At 44.8% G+C, this 18,337-nt stretch overlaps 1 protein-coding gene across 12 annotated transcripts in view; it reads left to right on the forward strand.

Annotated features, from left to right (window-relative positions):
• The window catches only part of LOC126267997 (myosin heavy chain 95F), a 380,222-nt gene that overhangs the window by 173,971 nt on the left and 187,914 nt on the right, over window positions 1-18,337 (forward strand). For 2 of the 12 annotated variants that reach the window (XM_049973365.1, XM_049973369.1), the window contains exon 1: window positions 549-798. The exons of 9 other annotated variants lie outside the window; for them this stretch is intronic. The gene's annotated coding sequence lies outside the window, so the exon portion shown is untranslated. Of the gene's footprint in view, window positions 1-508; window positions 799-18,337 lie in introns of those variants that run through there. One more of the 12 variants, XM_049973363.1, reaches the window with a different exon arrangement.

Genomic DNA, 18,337 nt, shown 5'->3' on the forward strand with positions numbered 1-18,337 from the left:
ATATTAGGCCCGGTGACGATTAATGGACCACCCTGTATACAATGACTAACGTTCCCTCACAGGTAACTAAGGTGTGAGGCGACGACTATCCCTGTGGAAGATTAGATAACAGTGCGACGTATTGCGTAGAAATGCGAACTACGTCCCGATGCGATGTACGAAGGTACTGAGATTGAGCGATTGAGGCAGCTTGGTAGGCGGCGGCGGGCTATATGCACGCTGCCAGGGGCCGTTATCGGCGTGTAGCCAGCCTGCGGGCGTGTCTTGGTCTTCTCTTATCACAGGCGCGCCTAGTTTAGCGATTGCTATGCAGTGTCTCCTGGTGCCGATCAGTGTGCTGGCGAAGGCGCGAAGTAGAAATAAATATAGGAAACGTTCCTCCAGCCTGACAAAGCGTCTGGACCGAAGGTGAGAGTAAGAGACCATCGCAGCAGTAGCACTAGATGGGTGAGAGGGCGAGGGGGGGGGGGGGGGGGGTTGTAGGCGGATGACGCGGCGGGGACCTCCCATTGTCTCGGCGAATGCTGGCGCCTGGGAAGCGACGCTGAGGTGGGAGTTGTGGTCGCCGAGCGGCCGCTGGCAAGGAGAGTTGTGCAGGCTGTGTGACGGGACGGCACAGATATCCGCCGAGTTGCCGGCGGAGAAAGCGGACGGGCGCGCCGCTAAACGCCGGCAGATTCCGCACGCTTCGCGGTGGACCGCCGAGTCTCGGACGCGAACTTCTCTCTGCTACCAGTTGCCGGCTCAGTTGACTGAGGCGACGAGACACACACCACACGATTCTCGCTTAACCCCGAGGTGAGTGACGGAACTCAATGCAACACAGAGTGCTCTTCCCATTACATCAAGTCGACTGTAGTTCAGATTGCACTACCATCTACCCTGGCAGGCTGATTGCTCCCGGCGCCCTTGTTAGAATCGTACTGAATATCCGCACAGCAGCGCAAAATCAATATTCTGGAAGCGGATGTAACATAACCACTTGCTAGGCTGTGTTGGATAACACTCAACTGAGATTCTTGACATTAAAGATAGGGCGTATCTCTTCGCTGCAAATATCTTTACCTGTAAGAAAGTTTTTCAGGACTTGCGTGTCTTCAGTAATCAGTTCTACGAAATGATGTGACCGAAACAGCTAGTTACTTTAGAACTGTTATTTATTCGCATTATAGATTGACACAGGTTTCGTAGCTGAATGATGAGAGAACACTGCCTACCTCCGGCTAGTGACGCCGTTTCTTATATATTCTTTTTTTTTTTAAACGATCTCGCCGCCATTTGACCGTTTTAATGCTTATTTAAGTACAACCCAGGTTTCGGCCTTTTATGCCATTTTCAAGTATTTCCTAAAAGCAAAATTGCATACAGCAAGACTACATAAAATTTCGAAAGATGTAAAATGTCTTAATCAGTCAGCGTAAATTGGTGTATAATTACGGAATATGTTCTTACATTTTATGTCTTTTAACATATATTGCAGAACACTTAACATGTTGTCAAGTTCCCTACGAAATGCCAGATGTAGAATCACCCCCTTTTAACATATCAGTAAATAATCGTGGGAGCACGTCATATTTTGTGAAAACGGTCTTACGTTGGTAAATAAAGGATGAGCACATGTCCTTACAACGTAATGACAGTGAAATGAAAGAGTCTGAGCAATAGAACAGCTGAATATTAAAATGACAAAGTGTCATAGATATGTGACTGTTAATATTAAATGTGAGAATAATGGCAATCTATCTACAAGCACTGCTTAAAGTGTTAATTTCGGGTTTACAATTAAAAGTTGAATAGTTTTACAGAAAAAGTTACGGAGTTTGGATTTATAAATCATGACAGTTACTTACGAAAAACAAACTTCCCGAAATGAAACAGTTATCATACCAAAATATTTAAGATAACTTTTTACAACAATACTTAATTTACAAAATGTAATAACTTTTTAGTTAGAGATTGGGCTTTGTTGCTAAAATATTTCCTAGGGCTGGTCATTAAGCTGTACACTAATTACTAATTGGTTTCGTGTATGCATTTTATAAATATGACTTTTGTTATTTGTTTATACTTTCTCAACATACTTTCGAAAAAAATTGTATTTCACCATAGTTTAATTATAGATCATAATAATTACGTTGTAACTATGCAGACAAAGCTAAATCAGCCGCTCAGCACGATTGCAATATGTGCTAATAGAGTTTTCCTGCTTCGCGTATACATCGCGAAGCGGTATCGAACAGTTCACTTGGCCGGCAATCGTGGTTTTCTTTAAGAATCGGCCCATTATGCTACTTGACATGGAGGACGTAAAATTTTCATAAGAAATGTACTTATTTATTGTCAGAACGTATGTGCGTATTTTATATTACGAATAATGTCTCTGTCTCAGGGGAAAGCAACCTAAACGCTAACATAAATAGCTCATAATGGCCACCGTCAACTATAATGTAAGTCATGAATGGTTTCCGTGGATTCGACCAGTCTTCAGGTGGTTGCATGCACCCTTATTGTAGATTATCTAGCTTCTGATCTCCTTCCCCAAACCAACCAACCAACCATCTAACGTTTCCAAAATGTTATATGTTAACGAATGCCATATTGATTCTCTTCTTTACCAGGACTTCTTGTGAAATGTATAAATATATTTTGAATCACATAACAATTAACTGTTACAAAATTTGCTTGATTCTGCCTATTTGTTTACAATATAGCTTAAATGTAAATCATGGGCGCCCCAGCAGGAATGGTCAGCATTGAGGAATATGGCGTGGAAGATCAATCGAAACAAAAAAAGTCTAGTAAATTTGGGTCTTAAAATGCATAACTTAACGAGCTATGAGCACTTCTTCATCTGCGCTACTGTGAAACACATCTCTTCTACTGAACAAGTGCTTATAGTTCTTGTTGTTGTTGTGGTCTTCAGTCCTGACACTGGTTTGATGCAGCTCTCCATGCTACTCTATCCTGCGGAAGCTTCTTCATCTCCCAGTACCTACTGCAGCCTACATCATTCTGAATCTGTTTAGCGTATTCATCTCTTGGTCTCCCTCTACGATTTTTACCCTTCACGCTGCCCTCCAGTACTAAATTGGTGATCCCTTGATGCCTCAGAACATGTCCTACCAACCGATCCCTTCTTCTAGTTAAGTTGTGCCTAAAGCTCTTCTTCTCCCCAATCCTATTCAATACCTCCTCATTATTATATGATCTACCCATCTAATCTTCAGCATTCTTCTCTAGCACCACATTTCGAAAGCTTCTATTCTCTTCTTGTCCAAACTAGTTATCGTCCATGTTTCACTTCCATACATGGCTACGCTCCATACAAATACTTTAAGAAACGACTTCCTGACACTTAAATCAATACTCGATGTTAACAAATTTCTCTTCTTCAGAAACGCTTTCCTTGCCATTGCCAGTCTACATTTTATATCCTCTCTACTTCGACCATCGTCAGTTATTTTGCTCCCCAAATAGCAAAACTCCTTTATTACTTTAAGTGTCTCATTTCCTAATCTAATTCCCTCAGCATCAACCGACTTAATTCGACTACATTCCATTATCCTTGTTTTGCTTTTATTGATGTTCATCTTATACCCTAGTTCCAAGACACTGTCCATTCCGTTCAACTGCTCTTCCAAGTCCTTTGCTGTCTCTGACAGAATTACAATGTCATCGGCGAACCTCAACGTTTTTATTTCTGCTCCGTGGATTTTAATACCTACTCCAAATTTTTCTTTTGTTTCCTTCACTGCTTGCTCAGTATACAGATTGAATAACATCGGGGATAGGCTACAACCCTGTCTCACTCCCTTCCCAACCACTGCTTCCCTTTCATGCCCCTCAAGTCTTATAACTGCCATCTGGTTTCTGTACAAATTGTAAATAGCCTTTCGCTCCCTGTATTTTACCCCTGCCACCTTCAGAATTTGAAAGAGAGTATTCCAGTCAACATTGTCAAAAGCTTTCTCTAAGTCTACAAATGCTAGAAACGTAGGTTTGCCTTTCCTTAATCTAGCTTCTAAGATAAGTCGTAGGGTCAGTATTGCCTCACGTGTTCCAATATTTCTACGGAATCCAAACTGATCTTCCCCGACGTTGGCTTCTACCAGTTTTTCCATTCGTCTATAGAGAATACGGGGTAGTATTTTGCATCCGTGGCTTATTAAACTGATTGTTCGGTAATTTCTCATCTGTCAGCACCTGCTTTCTTTGGGATCGGAATTATGATATTCTTCTTGAAGTCTGAGGGTATTTCGCCTGTCTCATACATCTTCCTCACCAGATGGTAGAGTTTTGTCAGGACTGGCTCTCCCAAGGCCATCAGTAGTTCTAATGGAATGTTGCTTACTCCCGGGGCCTTGTTTCGACTCATATCTTTCAGTGCTCTGTCAAGCTCTTCACGCAGTATCGTATCTTACCCCTAGTGAGATAACCCTCTACATCCTCTAGCCATCCCTGCTTAACCATTTTGCACTTCCTGTTGATCTCGTTTTTGAGACGTTTGTATTCCTTCTTGCCTGCTTCATTTACTGCATTTTTATAGTTTCTCCTTTCATCAATTAAAATCAATAATTCTTCTGTTACCCAAGGATTTCTACTAGCCCTCGTCTTTTTACCTACTAGGTCCTCTGCTGCCTTCACTACTTCATCTCTCAAAGCTACCCATTCTTCTTCTACTGTATTTCTTTCCCCCATTCCTGTCAATTGTTCCCATATGCTCTCCCTGAAACTCTGCACAACCTCTGGTTTAGTCAGTTTATCCAGGTCCAATCTCCTTAAATTCCCACCTTTTTGCAGTTTCTTCAGTTTTAGTCTACAGTTCATAACCAATAGATTGTGATCAGAGTCCACATCTGCCCCTGGAAATGTCTTACAATTTAAAACCAGGTTCCTAAATCTCTGTCTTACCATTATGTAATCTATCTTAAACCTGTCAGTATCTCCAGGCTTCTTCCATGTATATAACCTTCTTTTACGATTCTTGCAGCAAGTGTTAGCTATGATTAAGTTGTGCTCTGTGCAAAATTATATCAGGCGGCTTCCTCTTTCATTTCTTAGACCCAATCCATAATCACCTACTACGTTTCCTTCTCTCCCTTTTCCTACTACTGAATTCCAGTCACCCATGACTATTAAATTTTCGTCTCCCTTCACTATCTGAATAATTTCTTTTATTTGATCATACATTTCTTCAATTTCTTCGTCATCTGCAGAGCTAGTTGGCATATAAACTTGTACTACTGTAGAAGGTGTCGGCTTCGTATGTATCTTGGCCACAATAATGCGTTCACTATGCTGTTTGTAGTAGCTTACCCGCATTTCTATTTTCCTATTCATTATTAAACCTACGCCTGCATTACCCCTATTTGATTTTGTATTTATAACCCTATATTCACCTGACCAGAAGTCTTGTTCCTCCTGTCACCGAACTTCACTAATTCCCACTATATCTAACTTTAAGCTATCCATTTCCCTTTTTAAATTTTCTAACCTACCTGCCCGATTAAGGGATCTGACATTCCACGCTCCGATCCGTAGAACGCCAGTTTTCTTTCTCCTGATAACGACGTCCTCCTAAGTAGTCCCCGCCCGGAGATCCGAATGGGGGACTATTTTACCTCCCGGAATATCTTACCCAAGAGGACGCCATCATCATTTAATCATACAGTAAAGCTGCATGCCCTCGGGAAAAATTACGGCCGTAGTTTCCCCTTGCTTTCAGCCGTTCGCAGTACCTGCACAGCAAGGGTGCTTTGGTTATTGTTACTAGGCCAGATCAGTCAATCATCCAGACTGTTGCCCCTGCAACTACTGTAAAGGCTGCTGCCCCTCTTCAGGAACCACACGTTTGTCTGGCCTCTCAACAGATACCCCTCCGTTGTGGTTGCACCTACGGTACGGCTATCTGTATCGCTGAGGCACGGAAGCCTCCCCACCAACGGCAAGGTCCATGGTTCTTAAGGTATGTATTTTAGATCCCATGTTTACGGAACTATTTTTTGTTGTTTTGGTTCGTACTACATCGTCCCAAAACATGGAAAGCAAAGAGCTTTCAGCAGAACAGATTTGTTTTACCGTCGAAGATGAAGAAGTGCTTATAGCTCTTAAGGTACACATGTTAGAGCACATCTTTAACTTTTTTTTTTTTTGCTTTGAATACCTGAATATTGACCATTCCTTCTGAGACACCCTGTATACAAGTAGACTCCGCAAGCCACTATACAGTGAATAGCGGAATGTAAGAGAGCTATTTATAAATTAACCTCTGAAGAGCTATTAAAAATACGCAAATGCTTGTAGCTTACTGGTGGTAGCGTGCTTGGAAAAGGGGACCATGAAGGCCACATCACGTTGCGTCAGCCTGCTCACTGTCTTTCGTTAGCATGTAAGCTGCAAGCGGCTGAAGTGGACGGTGTTAATGTGCCTACCGGCAGTTGCGAGGTACGTTTATTATTCACTTTCAGCTAGCATGTGGAATCAGTGCCGCCGACATTCATCGTCGATTGTGTCGTGTGTATGGGGCTATGAGTGATGTGTGTTCTGGGGGAGTGGTCAGGAGACTCAACGCATATTGCACACATGTGCATGAGGATGGCAGTCAGACCTGACTGATTAACTTGTGCAATATGTTAGTGTAATTAACTTTAGAAAAATGTGCCTCAATTTTCAAAGACAACCCTCTTTAACACTGTTGTTGGGAGGCTACATTAGCATAAGGTTGTGCATGATGGGTATGCAAATGTCTAACCAGTGTTCACAAAACTGAAGGAATGGGTTCGGCCTTGACATTCCGTCAGCACTACAGTGAGGAATGGCTGGTATTTCTGAACAGAATCGTGACTTGTGACGGTACATGCTGTAGTATGTGGACCCTGAAGCTAAGGAACAGTCCAACCAGTGGATGTACACTCACTGCCCCAATAAACCGAAAGCATTCAAGCAGACGCTGCCAAAACGCAAAATGACGGTTTTCCCAAATCGTTTAAGGCAAACGCCCAGATCGTTCCTTTGGAAATGGCATGGCCGATTTTCTTTCTTATACACTCCTGGAAATTGAAATAAGAACACCGTGAATTCATTGTCCCAGGAAGGGGAAACTTTATTGACACATTCCTGGGGTCAGATACATCACATGATCACACTGACAGAACCACAGGCACATAGACACAGGCAACAGAGCATGCACAATGTCGGCACTAGTACAGTGTATATCCACCTTTCGCAGCAATGCAGGCTGCTATTCTCCCATGGAGACGATCGTAGAGATGCTGGATGTAGTCCTGTGGAACGGTTTGCCATGTCATTTCCACCTGGCGCCTCAGTTGGACCAGCGTTCGTGCTGGACGTGCAGACCGCGTGAGACGACGCTTCATCCAGTCCCAAACATGCTCAATGGGGGACAGATCCGGAGATCTTGCTGGCCAGGGTAGTTGACTTACACCTTCTAGAGCACGTTGGGTGGCACGGGATACATGCAGACGTGCATTGTCCTGTTGGAACAGCAAGTTCCCTTGCCGGTCTAGGAATGGTAGAACGATGGGTTCGATGACGGTTTGGATGTACCGTGCACTATTTAGTGTCCCCTCAACGATCACCAGAGGTGTACGGCCAGTGTAGGAGATCGCTCCCCACACATGATGCCGGGTGTTGGCCCTGTGTGCCTTGGTCGTATGCAGTCCTGATTGTGGCGCTCACCTGCACGGCGCCAAACACGCATACGACCATCATTGGCACCAAGGCAGTAGCGACTCTCATCGCTGAAGATGACACGTCTCCATTCCTCCCTCCATTCACGCCTGTCGCGACACTACTGGAGGCGGGCTGCACGATGTTGGGGCGAGAGCGGAAGACGGCCTAACGGTGTGAGGGACCGTAGCCCAGCTTCATGGAGACGGTTGCGAATGGTCCTCGCCGATACCCCAGGAGCAACAGTGTCCCTCATTTGCTGGGAAGTGGCGGTGCGGTCCCCTACGGCACTGCGTAGGATCCTACGGTCTTGGCGTGCATCCGTGCGTCGCTGCGGTCCGGTCCCAGGTCGACGGGCACGTGCACCTTCCGCCGACCACTGGCGACAACATCGATGTACTGTGGAGACCTCACATCCCACGTGTTGAGCAATTCGGCGGTACGTCCACCCGGCCTCCCGCATGCCCACTATACGCCCTCGCTCAAAGTCCGTCAACTGCACATACGGTTCACGTCCACGCTGTCGCGGCATGCTACCAGTGTTAAAGACTGCGATGGAGCTTCGTATGCCACGGCAAACTGGCTGACACTGACGGCGGCGGTGCACAAATGCTGCGCAGCTAGCGCCATTCGACGGCCAACACCGCGGTTCCTGGTGTGTCCGCTGTGCCGTGCATGTGATCATTGCTTGTACAGCCCTCTCGCAGTGTCCGGAGCAAGTATGGTGGGTCTGACACACCGGTGTCAATGTGTTCTTTTTTCCATTTCCAGGAGTGTAGATTCTGCTCTCTGGAGGTGGGGACGGATGTTTACTGCATTTCCTGCCAGATACCGCCTCTTCTGTAGCTGACCAGCTCGTGACTCACATCTTTGCCACAAGATGTCACTGCAAACACCACTGGATTGTGGAATATGGAACAGAAAGCTACACATATATTACACCCTCTTCGTTACTATAATTATGAATTATCTACACTAACCTTCCTCGCGAATCAGTCTCTCTATTAGTGAAAGCCGTATCAAAGTGTCTACAGAAGTTCCTGAGTTAAGCAATCGCATACAGACCAATAAATGCGCCAGGGAACTTAAGTTTAAAATGGGTGGTTTGATAAGTATGCTGAAAAACAAGTAAAAATGTATGCTTCGTAAACAACTCAAGTTACTTCTCGACTTAGTCTCCTTTGAGGGCTATACACTTCGTCCAGCGATCCTCTGGGTTCTTCATCCCGTCGAAAAACATGTTATGCCAATCCTGCAAGTGTCGCTTCCTCATCTGAGAAAGTTTCTTCCCAGCCAGGCGAAGTCCGAAGTTAGGGGACAGGAAAAAGTCACTTAGCGCTATGTCTGGTGAACAGGAGGGATAAGGAACCAACTCAAAGCCCAGTTTTTGCACTTTCGTCGTCGTCCGGGGTGGCCTAGCGGTTCTAGGCGCTACAGTCTGGAACCGCGCGACCGCTACGGTCGCAGGTTCGAATCCTGCCTCGGGCATGGATGTGTGTGATGTCCTTAGGTTAGTTAGGTTTAAGTAGTTCTAAGTTCTAGGGGCTGATGGCCTCAGCAGTTAAGTCCCACAGTGCTCAGTGCCATATGAACCATTTTGCACTTTCGTCGTCGTTATCGCTGCTGTATGGAATGCTGCATTTTGCTGCTGAAAGAGCACTTTTTTGCATGCTGCCAACCTCGTTCTGCTTTCAGTCAGCGCAAGTTTCATACGAACCATCAACGAAGCATAATAGAGTCCAGTTATGGTTCTGCCTTATTTGAAAGTAATCATGACGGATTATTCCTTGGGTATCCCAAAAAACGGTGGCCATTATCTTACCAGCTGACAAAATGCCATTTGCCTTTTGCGGTGAACTTTCACCAACCTTTGTTCATTGTTTTCACTGGTGTTTTGACTCTGATGTATAACGATGAATCCAGACTTCATCAACAGTCACAATTCGACGCCAAAATTTTAGTGTTGCGGTTAAAAACCGGCAGACTTTGTGTTGAAAAGCTGTGCTGGATGCGCCTTTGGTAGACTGCGAGCAATCGCAGCACCCACCTCGCTCACAGCTTCTTTATTGCAAATTCTCCGTGCAAGATATTATGCACTCGCTCAGTTCTGATACCTACAGTCTGAGCAGTTTCATGAATATTTATTCTGCGGTCCTCCATTACCATGTCATGGATTTTGGCAGTGGTTTCGTTTGTGGTGACCTCAACTGGACGGTCAGAGTGCGCTTGTTCGACCACAGAGCTCGTCCGACCACGTTTTAATTCATTAATCCAAAAATAAATGGTCTTCAGTGATGCTGCAGAGACCGCGCGAAGTTCATCCTTTTTTTGTGTGGCAGCCCAATCCTTCAAACCAAAATGTTTAATAGTACGAAACTCGGTTTTCTCCTTAAATGAAACAAGTTCACTGTTACCATTCTCTGTTCATTATCTCCACGACGCATTTCAAAGGTTTAAACCTCCGTCGTCAGGTAGATTTACAAAATATGACAGTATACATGTGATACGACAGTGAAAGGAACCTGTGAGCACTGGAAACAATGCCACAAATTCCTCCAAATACGTAACACAATACAACACACACACACACACGTCATACTAACTTATCGAAATCTACCTTATGGTGGAGGTTTAAAGCTTTGAAACTCGTCTTGGAGATAAATAAAGAGTGATTGGTAACAGTAAATTTGTTGTTTGATTTAATGTCAATAACAGTGACGATAAAGCCTAACCCAAAATGTTCGGTTTTCTCAATTTTCAGACGCAGTCGACAACTGACCATTTCAGACAACTGTCAACAATGAACTGTACCCTGTACATTGTTGAAATTCTTCGTACGATCCGTGGAATAATGAAGCTTACCAATCATGAAGGCGCAACAAAAATGTTCCATTCTTTCAGGGAAATTTACGAGACATATCAAACCACCCTCGCATGTACAGATGTAGGAACAAGGAAATGAAAATGAGGATAGTCTCGAAACGCATTGTGCTCACTAAAAATAAACAACATTCGTAAAATTACTGTATGTACATATAGTCATGGTATTTTCCTCGCCCGCTTTATAGTGGATAAAGTGAAACTACTAAACCAACGGTAATTACGAGGGTCACTCCAAAAGATATGCACACAACTTTTTTTTAAATCCATCTTCATGTTTGAAAGTTTTACAGTGTGTAGATACATCCTTTAGGAACAATATTTTCATTTCTCCACAGAATTTCCATCCCTTTCAACTGCCTTACGCCATCTTGGAACCAGCGCCTGTATACCGGCACGGTACAATTCTGGACCAACCTATTGGAGCCGCTGGTTGGCAACGTGCACAAAGGAGTCATCATCTTCAAACCTTGTTCCACGAAGAGAGTCTTTCTGTTTCCCAAAGAGATGATAGTCACATGGAGCCAGGTCAGGTCTGTAAGGCGAGTGTTTCAGTGTTGTCCATCCGAGTTTTGTGATCGCTTTCATGGTTTTTTGACTGACATGTGGCCCTGCATTGACGTCCAACAGAAAAACATCCTGTTTTTGCCGATGTGGTCGAACACGACTCAGTCGAGCTTGAAGTTTCTTCAGTGTCGTCACATATGCATCAGAATTTATGGTGGTTCCACTTGGCATGATATCCACAAGCAAGAGTCCTTCAGAATCGAAAAACACCGTAGACATAACTTTTACAGGAGAAGGTGTGGTTTTGAATTTCTTTTTTCTTGGGTGAATTTGCATGATGCCACTCCATTGATTGCCTTTTCGTCTCTGGTGAAAAATGATGTACCCATGTTTCATCACCTGTTGCAATTCTTCCAAGAAATTCATCTCCATCATTCTCGTACTGTTCCAAAAGTTCGCTGCATACCGTTTTTCTTGTTTCTTTGTGAGCCACTGTCAACATCCTAGGAACTCACCTGGCACAAACCTTTTTTAACGCCAACACTTCCAGTATTCTGCAAATACTTCCTTCCCCTATCCGAACGTAGCGTGACAATTCGTTCACTGTGATGCAACTGTAAGCAGTCACCAGTTCGTTAACTCTCTGCACATTGCCTGGAGTGTGTGCAGTACGAGGCCTGCCGCTGAGAGGACAATCCTCAATGTTGCCGTGCCCGCTTTCATCACGTAACCCGCTTGCCCACCGCCTAATTGTACTGCGGTCGACAGCAGTATCTCCATACACCATTTTGAACCTCTTGTAGATGTTTCCCACTCTCATTTTCACAGCACAGGAATTTTATGACAGCACGTTGCTTCTGACGAACGTCAATTGTAGCAGCCATCTTGAGGACACGCAGTGACGGCGCCACTCACGGGAACAGGTTGAACTAAGTTTGTAAATAAGCGGGAAGGATGTATCTACACATTGTAATACTTTCACACATGCAGAATGAAAACTGTATTTTTACAATAATAGTGTTCATTTATTTTGGAGTGACCTTCGTAATTCAGTGCGCTTGTCGATCCTTGCGTGGAGCATCGCGTTGTCGAACAAGCTGGCATATTATACAGGCAGGTTTATTGGTACACGCGGTGATGAATATGGCTACAGTTGATTCACTGACCTCATTTATCTGGACTTCTGCTTCTAGTCATGGGTGTCATTTAGAAACGAGTTTCTCTGGGGGGAAAGGATATCGCCTGGGGACCGGGACGTCGCAGCACAAACGGTTCCCGCAGCAAAACGCCGCTGTCGCGGACGGGTGGCTTGCTTTCGCTGCCGGGTTGACCGTGTCGGCGACGCTGCAGATGAGTCAGCCGCGGAAAGTTCACTCGCCGCGTCGCTTTCTAGCGTGCAGCGCTGTGCGCCCGGCCGGCGGCCGTTGCGTCACGGCAGGTACGGGCGCTGAGCGCGAGCAGCCTCCACAAAAACAAGCTAATGACAAGGCGGCGGCGGCGGCGGCAGCAGCAGCAGCAGCAGCAGCTAGCGGCAGGTGCCAGGCTGCCTACAAGCCACTGACTAGGCGTCGGGACGTGCGCGGAATCTCCAGCCACTGCCGCAGGGAATACAGCCGGTGCCAAAAGTAATGTCCGGGACGGTAAAAGCTCCATGTATCCATTCATCAAATTTACATATATTATAAATTACAGTCCACTGTCGCGTTGTCTGCATTTGAAGACCAATCTCAGGAAATACTGTATGGATTTTCATACTGTTTTCACTGATAGTCTGATTCAGGCAGAAGATTTGGTATATACCGGGTGATCAGCAAGTCAGTATAAATTTGAAAACTTAATAAACCACGGAATAATGTAGACAGAGAGGTAAAAATTGACACACATGCTTGGAGTGACATGGGGTTTTATTAGAACAAAAATAAAAATAAAGTTCACAAAATATCCGACAGATGGCGCTGGACAGCAAAACGTCAGTGACTGCTACCGTGACGGGTGAGAGGTACGCCGATATGTTACAGAATCGTATCATCAGCCTGGCCGATAAACGCCTGGTGGGACATACGATGTTTATGCAGAATGGCGCTCCACCCCATATTGCTAGACACGTGAAAGATCTCTTGCGCGCGTCGTTTGGTGATGATCGTGTGCTCAGGCGCCACTTTCGTCATGCTTGGCCTCCCAGGTCCCCAGACATCAGTCCGTGCGATTATTGGCTTTGGGGTTACCGGAAGTCGCAAGTGTATCGTGATCGACGGACATCTCTAGGGTTGCTGAAAGACAACATCCGACGGCAGTGCCTCACCATAATTCCGAACATGCTTTACAGTGCTGTTCACTACATTATTCCTCAACTACAGTTATTGTTGAGGAATGATGGTGGACATATTGAGCATTTCCTGTAAAGAACATCGTCTTTGCTTTGTCTTACTTTGTTATGCTAATTATTGCTATTCTGTTCAGATGAAGCGCCATCTGTCGGACATTTTTTAACTTTTGTATTTTTTTTTTTTTTTGTTCTAATAAAACCCCATGTCAATCCAAGTATGTGTGTCAATTTGTACCTCTCTATCTACATTATTTCGTGATTTATTCAATTTTCAAATTTATACTGACTTTTTGATCACCCAGTACATTGAAGAGCCAAAGAAACTAGTACACCTGCCTAATATCCTGTAGGGCCACCGCGACCACGCAGAAGTGCCGCAACACGACGTGGCATGGACTCGACTAAAGTCTGAAGTAGTGATGGAGGGAATTGACTCCATGAATCCTATGGGGCTGTTCGTGAATCTGTAAAAGCAGGAGCGGGTGGAGACCTATTCTGAGAAGCACGATGCAAGGCATCCGAGATGTACTTAATAATTTTAATTCTGTGGAATTTGGTGGCCATCGGAAGGGTTTAATCTCAGAAGAGTGTTCATGGAGCCACTCTGTAGCAATTCCGGAAGTGTAGATGTCGCATTGACCTACTGGAGTTGCCCGAGTCCGTTCGAATTCACAATGGGCTTGAATGGATGCTGGTGATCAGACAGGATGCTTATTTACGTGTCACCTGTCAGAGTCGTATCTAGACGTATCAGGGGTTCCTTATGACCCCGCACTATTACAGAGACTCTGCCAGCTAGAACGGTCTCCTGCTGACATGCAGGGTCCATGAACTCGTGAGTTGTCTCCATACCCGTACAAGTCCATCCGCTCGATACAATTTGAAACGAGACTCGTCCGAGCAGGCAACATGTTTCCAGTCATCAGCAGACCAGTGTCGATGTTGACAGGTCCAGGCGAGGTATAAAGCTTTCTATCATGGAGTCATCAAGGGTACACGAGTGGGCTTTCGGTCCCCATAACCCACATCGATGATGTTTCGTCGAATGGTTCGCACGCTGACACGTGTTGATGGCCCAGCATTGAAATCTGCAGCAATTTGCGGAAGGGTTGTACGTTAAACGATTCTCTTCAGTCGTCGTTGGTCCTGTTCTTGTAGGATCTTTTTCCGGCCGCAGCGATGCCAGAGATTTGATGTTTTACCCGATTCACAGCGCACTCGTGAAGTGGTCATACGGGAAAATCCCCACTTCATCGCTACCTCGAAGATTCTGTGTCCCATCGCTCAAGCACCGACCATAACACATCGTTCTAACTGACTTTAACCATGATAACTTGCCACTGTAGCGGCAATAGCATAACTTGTCGTCTTATATAGATGTTGCCGACCACAGCGCCGAATTCTGTCTGTTTACATATCTCTCTGTTTGGATACGCATGCCTATACCAGTTTCTTCGGCGATTCAGTGTAGTAATGATGTATGTGTAATGTATCTACTATCTGTTCCATATTTCACTGGCGTTTGGAGTGAGATTTCGTTGCAAAAATGGGACTCACGAGCTAGTGTGCTACGGAGGGATGGGTATCGGGCTGGGAAACACCGTACACTGGTCACTGAAACTTGGCTGCAATCTGTACATGCCTATCACTAAATGTCTAGACATATCATAAGTTAACGTCCCTCGTCGCCTTTTTGTGGCCGTATGCGAAGGCTAGTCTCAGGAACTACTGCAGAGAGTTTGATACGGTTTCTACTAATAGACAGACTGTTTTCAGAGGAGGGTTTGTGTACAACATTTATTTGCGCAACCAAGACAAGTTGTCCGCTATCTGTGCGAAGCTGGAGCGGGTCACTAATTCTGAAATACTGGGTGTGGCAGAAAAACGGGCCGATGTGTATATAGCGAAATAGACGGACGAATATGTAGTAAAACATTTTAAACCACAACACCGAAACACTTGCGTATTGTCATTCACTAATTTTTCATGTTTTGAAAAATGGTGTGTAACAATTGCGTGTTGTGAGTGCGTTGACACTCATACAATCTGCGACGCAAATTGTTCACGTCACGTTCAAGCATCTGTATAGTAATCTTTCCGATTTCTGCACGAATGGAGTCTTTCAGTTCCGTAGTTGTGGATAGACGTGTTTCTGGAACGCGCAAAGGAAGTAATCACAGACCGATAAGTCGGGAGATATGGAAGGCAAAAAAATGTCCCCATTCCATGAATGAAGGGGTTACCAAATATTCTGCCCACGGCTGCTTTTGAAATTTGAGTACAATCAGACGTAGCACCATCTTGCTAAAAACAATACGTATTTGTAGGAAACTGTTCAAATCCAGGTGCGAAGAATTTGTCAAACATACCAGCATACCGCCAAGAAGTGACTGTGGTTGCTCGTCCATGTTGAACTTTAAAAAGAAAGGGCCCCTGAATGACAAACGATGTTTAAATGGACAATCCGTGGCACTTTAAGAAGACTGGAAGCAGTATTCTGATAAATTTTCTGACTATATTCAGTATAGTTTCATGAGTGCGTTATATGATTGAAATTTTACATAGCGAAACTGAGTTAGTCCAATAAAGTAAGACGACTGAGCGAAATAAGCTTAGTGTTTGTGCCAGCAAACAAACAATAATATGATACGTTGTAAAGATTCTCGTGACCACGACTCTATCAAACCATTATTTATATTTTTCGTTTCGATATTCTGGTCGAAGATTTCTGGACGAAGAGCTTGTGCAACAAAGCACTCCACAACTTGTGGAGCGGATAAAAAAAAATATATAAATTGCTGTTAGTCCACAATTTGTAGCTATAGCATGTACGGGCACGTGTATTCCCTGTAACAAGTTCATCACAATTGTGACTAAATATGATTGACCTAAAACCTTACAAGAGCAGACTTCAGAGACTTGGTCTCGAGACCAAGTATCGCACTATCCTGGAATAGATACACACCATTGTGGTTGAGGAAATTTAAAAACGCGTGAGTCTAATTTGTTGTGGAAATGAGTTACGTTTAAAAACTTGGGTAAAAAGAAATAAATCATTATCATGGTCTCTAGAAAGTACTGTTTCGTGTGCAATGTTGTTCACCTTGACACACATGAAACTGATGCCAGCATCTCGTTATTGCACTTGCGTAGCATGTTACAAAGGGAGAACGTGCACTTGTCCAACATTAGTATCGTGGATGTACTGTACGTGATAACTACTGTACACTGAGGTGAGAAAAGTCAAGGGACACCACCTAATATCGCGTCTGACCTTTTGTCCTGCATGGTGCAAGAGCTCGACATGGCGTAGACTCAGCAAGTCGTTGGAAGCCCCTTGCAGAAATAATGACTCACGTTGCCCCTATGCCGTCCATAACTGTGGAATTGTTGCAGAATTTTTTGCACGAACTCACCTCCCGATTATGTCCCATAAATATTTGATGGGAGTCACATCGGGCGATCTAGGTGGCCAAATCATTCGCCCGAACTGTCCAGAATGTTCTTCAAACCAATCGGGAACAATGGTGGACTAGGGACATGGCACATTATCATCCATAAAAATTCCACCGCTGTTTGGGGACGTAAAGTCCATGAAGGGCTGCAAATGGTCTCCAAGCACTAGAACATAACAATTTCCAGTCAATGATAGATTCAGTTGGACCAGAGGATCCAGCCTATTCCATGTAAACACAGCCCACATCATTATGGGGCCACCAACAGTGCACAGTGCCTTGTTGACAACTTGGGTCCACAGCTTCATTGGTTTGCGCCACACTCGAACCCTACCATCGCTCTTACCAACTGAAATCGGGACTCATCTGACCAGGCCACGGTTTTCCAGTTGTTTAGGACTGTCAATCCTAAGTTCCCGGGCTCGATTCCCGGCTGGGTCGGAGATTTTCTCCGCTCAGGGTGTTGTGTTGTCCTAATCATCATCATTTCATCCCCATCGACGCGCAAGTCGCCGAATTGGCGTCAAATTGAAAGAGTTGCACCTGGCGAACGTTCTACCCGACGGGAGGCCCTTGTCACACGACATTTACATTTGTATCATGATTTCACAATATACATTCTCAGTTCTGGAAAGGACAGAAGAGAGAGTGAAAACTCTGTGATACATGGAATAAAATTTCAGAACATTAATACTCCGTTTCATGGGATACATGGTTTCCTGTCACTGACTATCCAATGTTGATAGACCGAGTGAGGTGGGGCCACTAGACTCGTATTCAGAACGACGACGGAACAAGTCCTCGTCCAGACATCCAGATTTAGGTTTCCCGTGATTTCCCTACACAGAGTAAGGCGAATGATGGGATGGTTCCTCTGAAAGGACACGGGCAATTACCCTTCTGCAGTCTGAGCTCTTGCTCTGTCTCTAAGGACCTAGTCATCTTTCCTTCCAAGATATTTGCATGGAAGTCGATTGGTATGAGTAAGATTTGATTCCACCTCTTTTTTCAGTGTTCAGGAGGTGCATTTAGCATCGAGTTGTTTGTTGTCCTCGTGGTATCATGTATTGATACCACGCTACTGTCATCTTCAAGTTGGCAACGGAATTGCAAGTTTCCATCTGACGCCCACAGCATTAGAGCGGGATCTGGCGGATCCCGTGGTGCGCGCCCACAGAGCCACCCCTTCAGTGGCTCCGTACTACGAGCGCCCTCTGCTGCCGCATTATAGGACGGCCGGACACACCGCTCGCGCTCGACCCCATTTCACTATGTGATCCTACTCAGACGCCGCCTAGTCACAGCTCTAACACAGTAGTTCGTACTTTTGTTCTGAGAACTTCACCCTTGTTGACACTGATAGCTGGGCTCTTTATTTATTGCTGCATTATTTGTAATGGGTTTTCGTTCGCTTGGAGAAATACAAGTTAAGTAACTCTTCTGTTAACTGTTTTGACTGGTTCGCTAATCATTTCTCCTC

This window comes from Schistocerca gregaria, chromosome 4 (assembly GCF_023897955.1).
Source record: "Schistocerca gregaria isolate iqSchGreg1 chromosome 4, iqSchGreg1.2, whole genome shotgun sequence".
In the NCBI taxonomy this organism is placed as follows: Eukaryota; Metazoa; Arthropoda; class Insecta; order Orthoptera; family Acrididae; genus Schistocerca; species Schistocerca gregaria.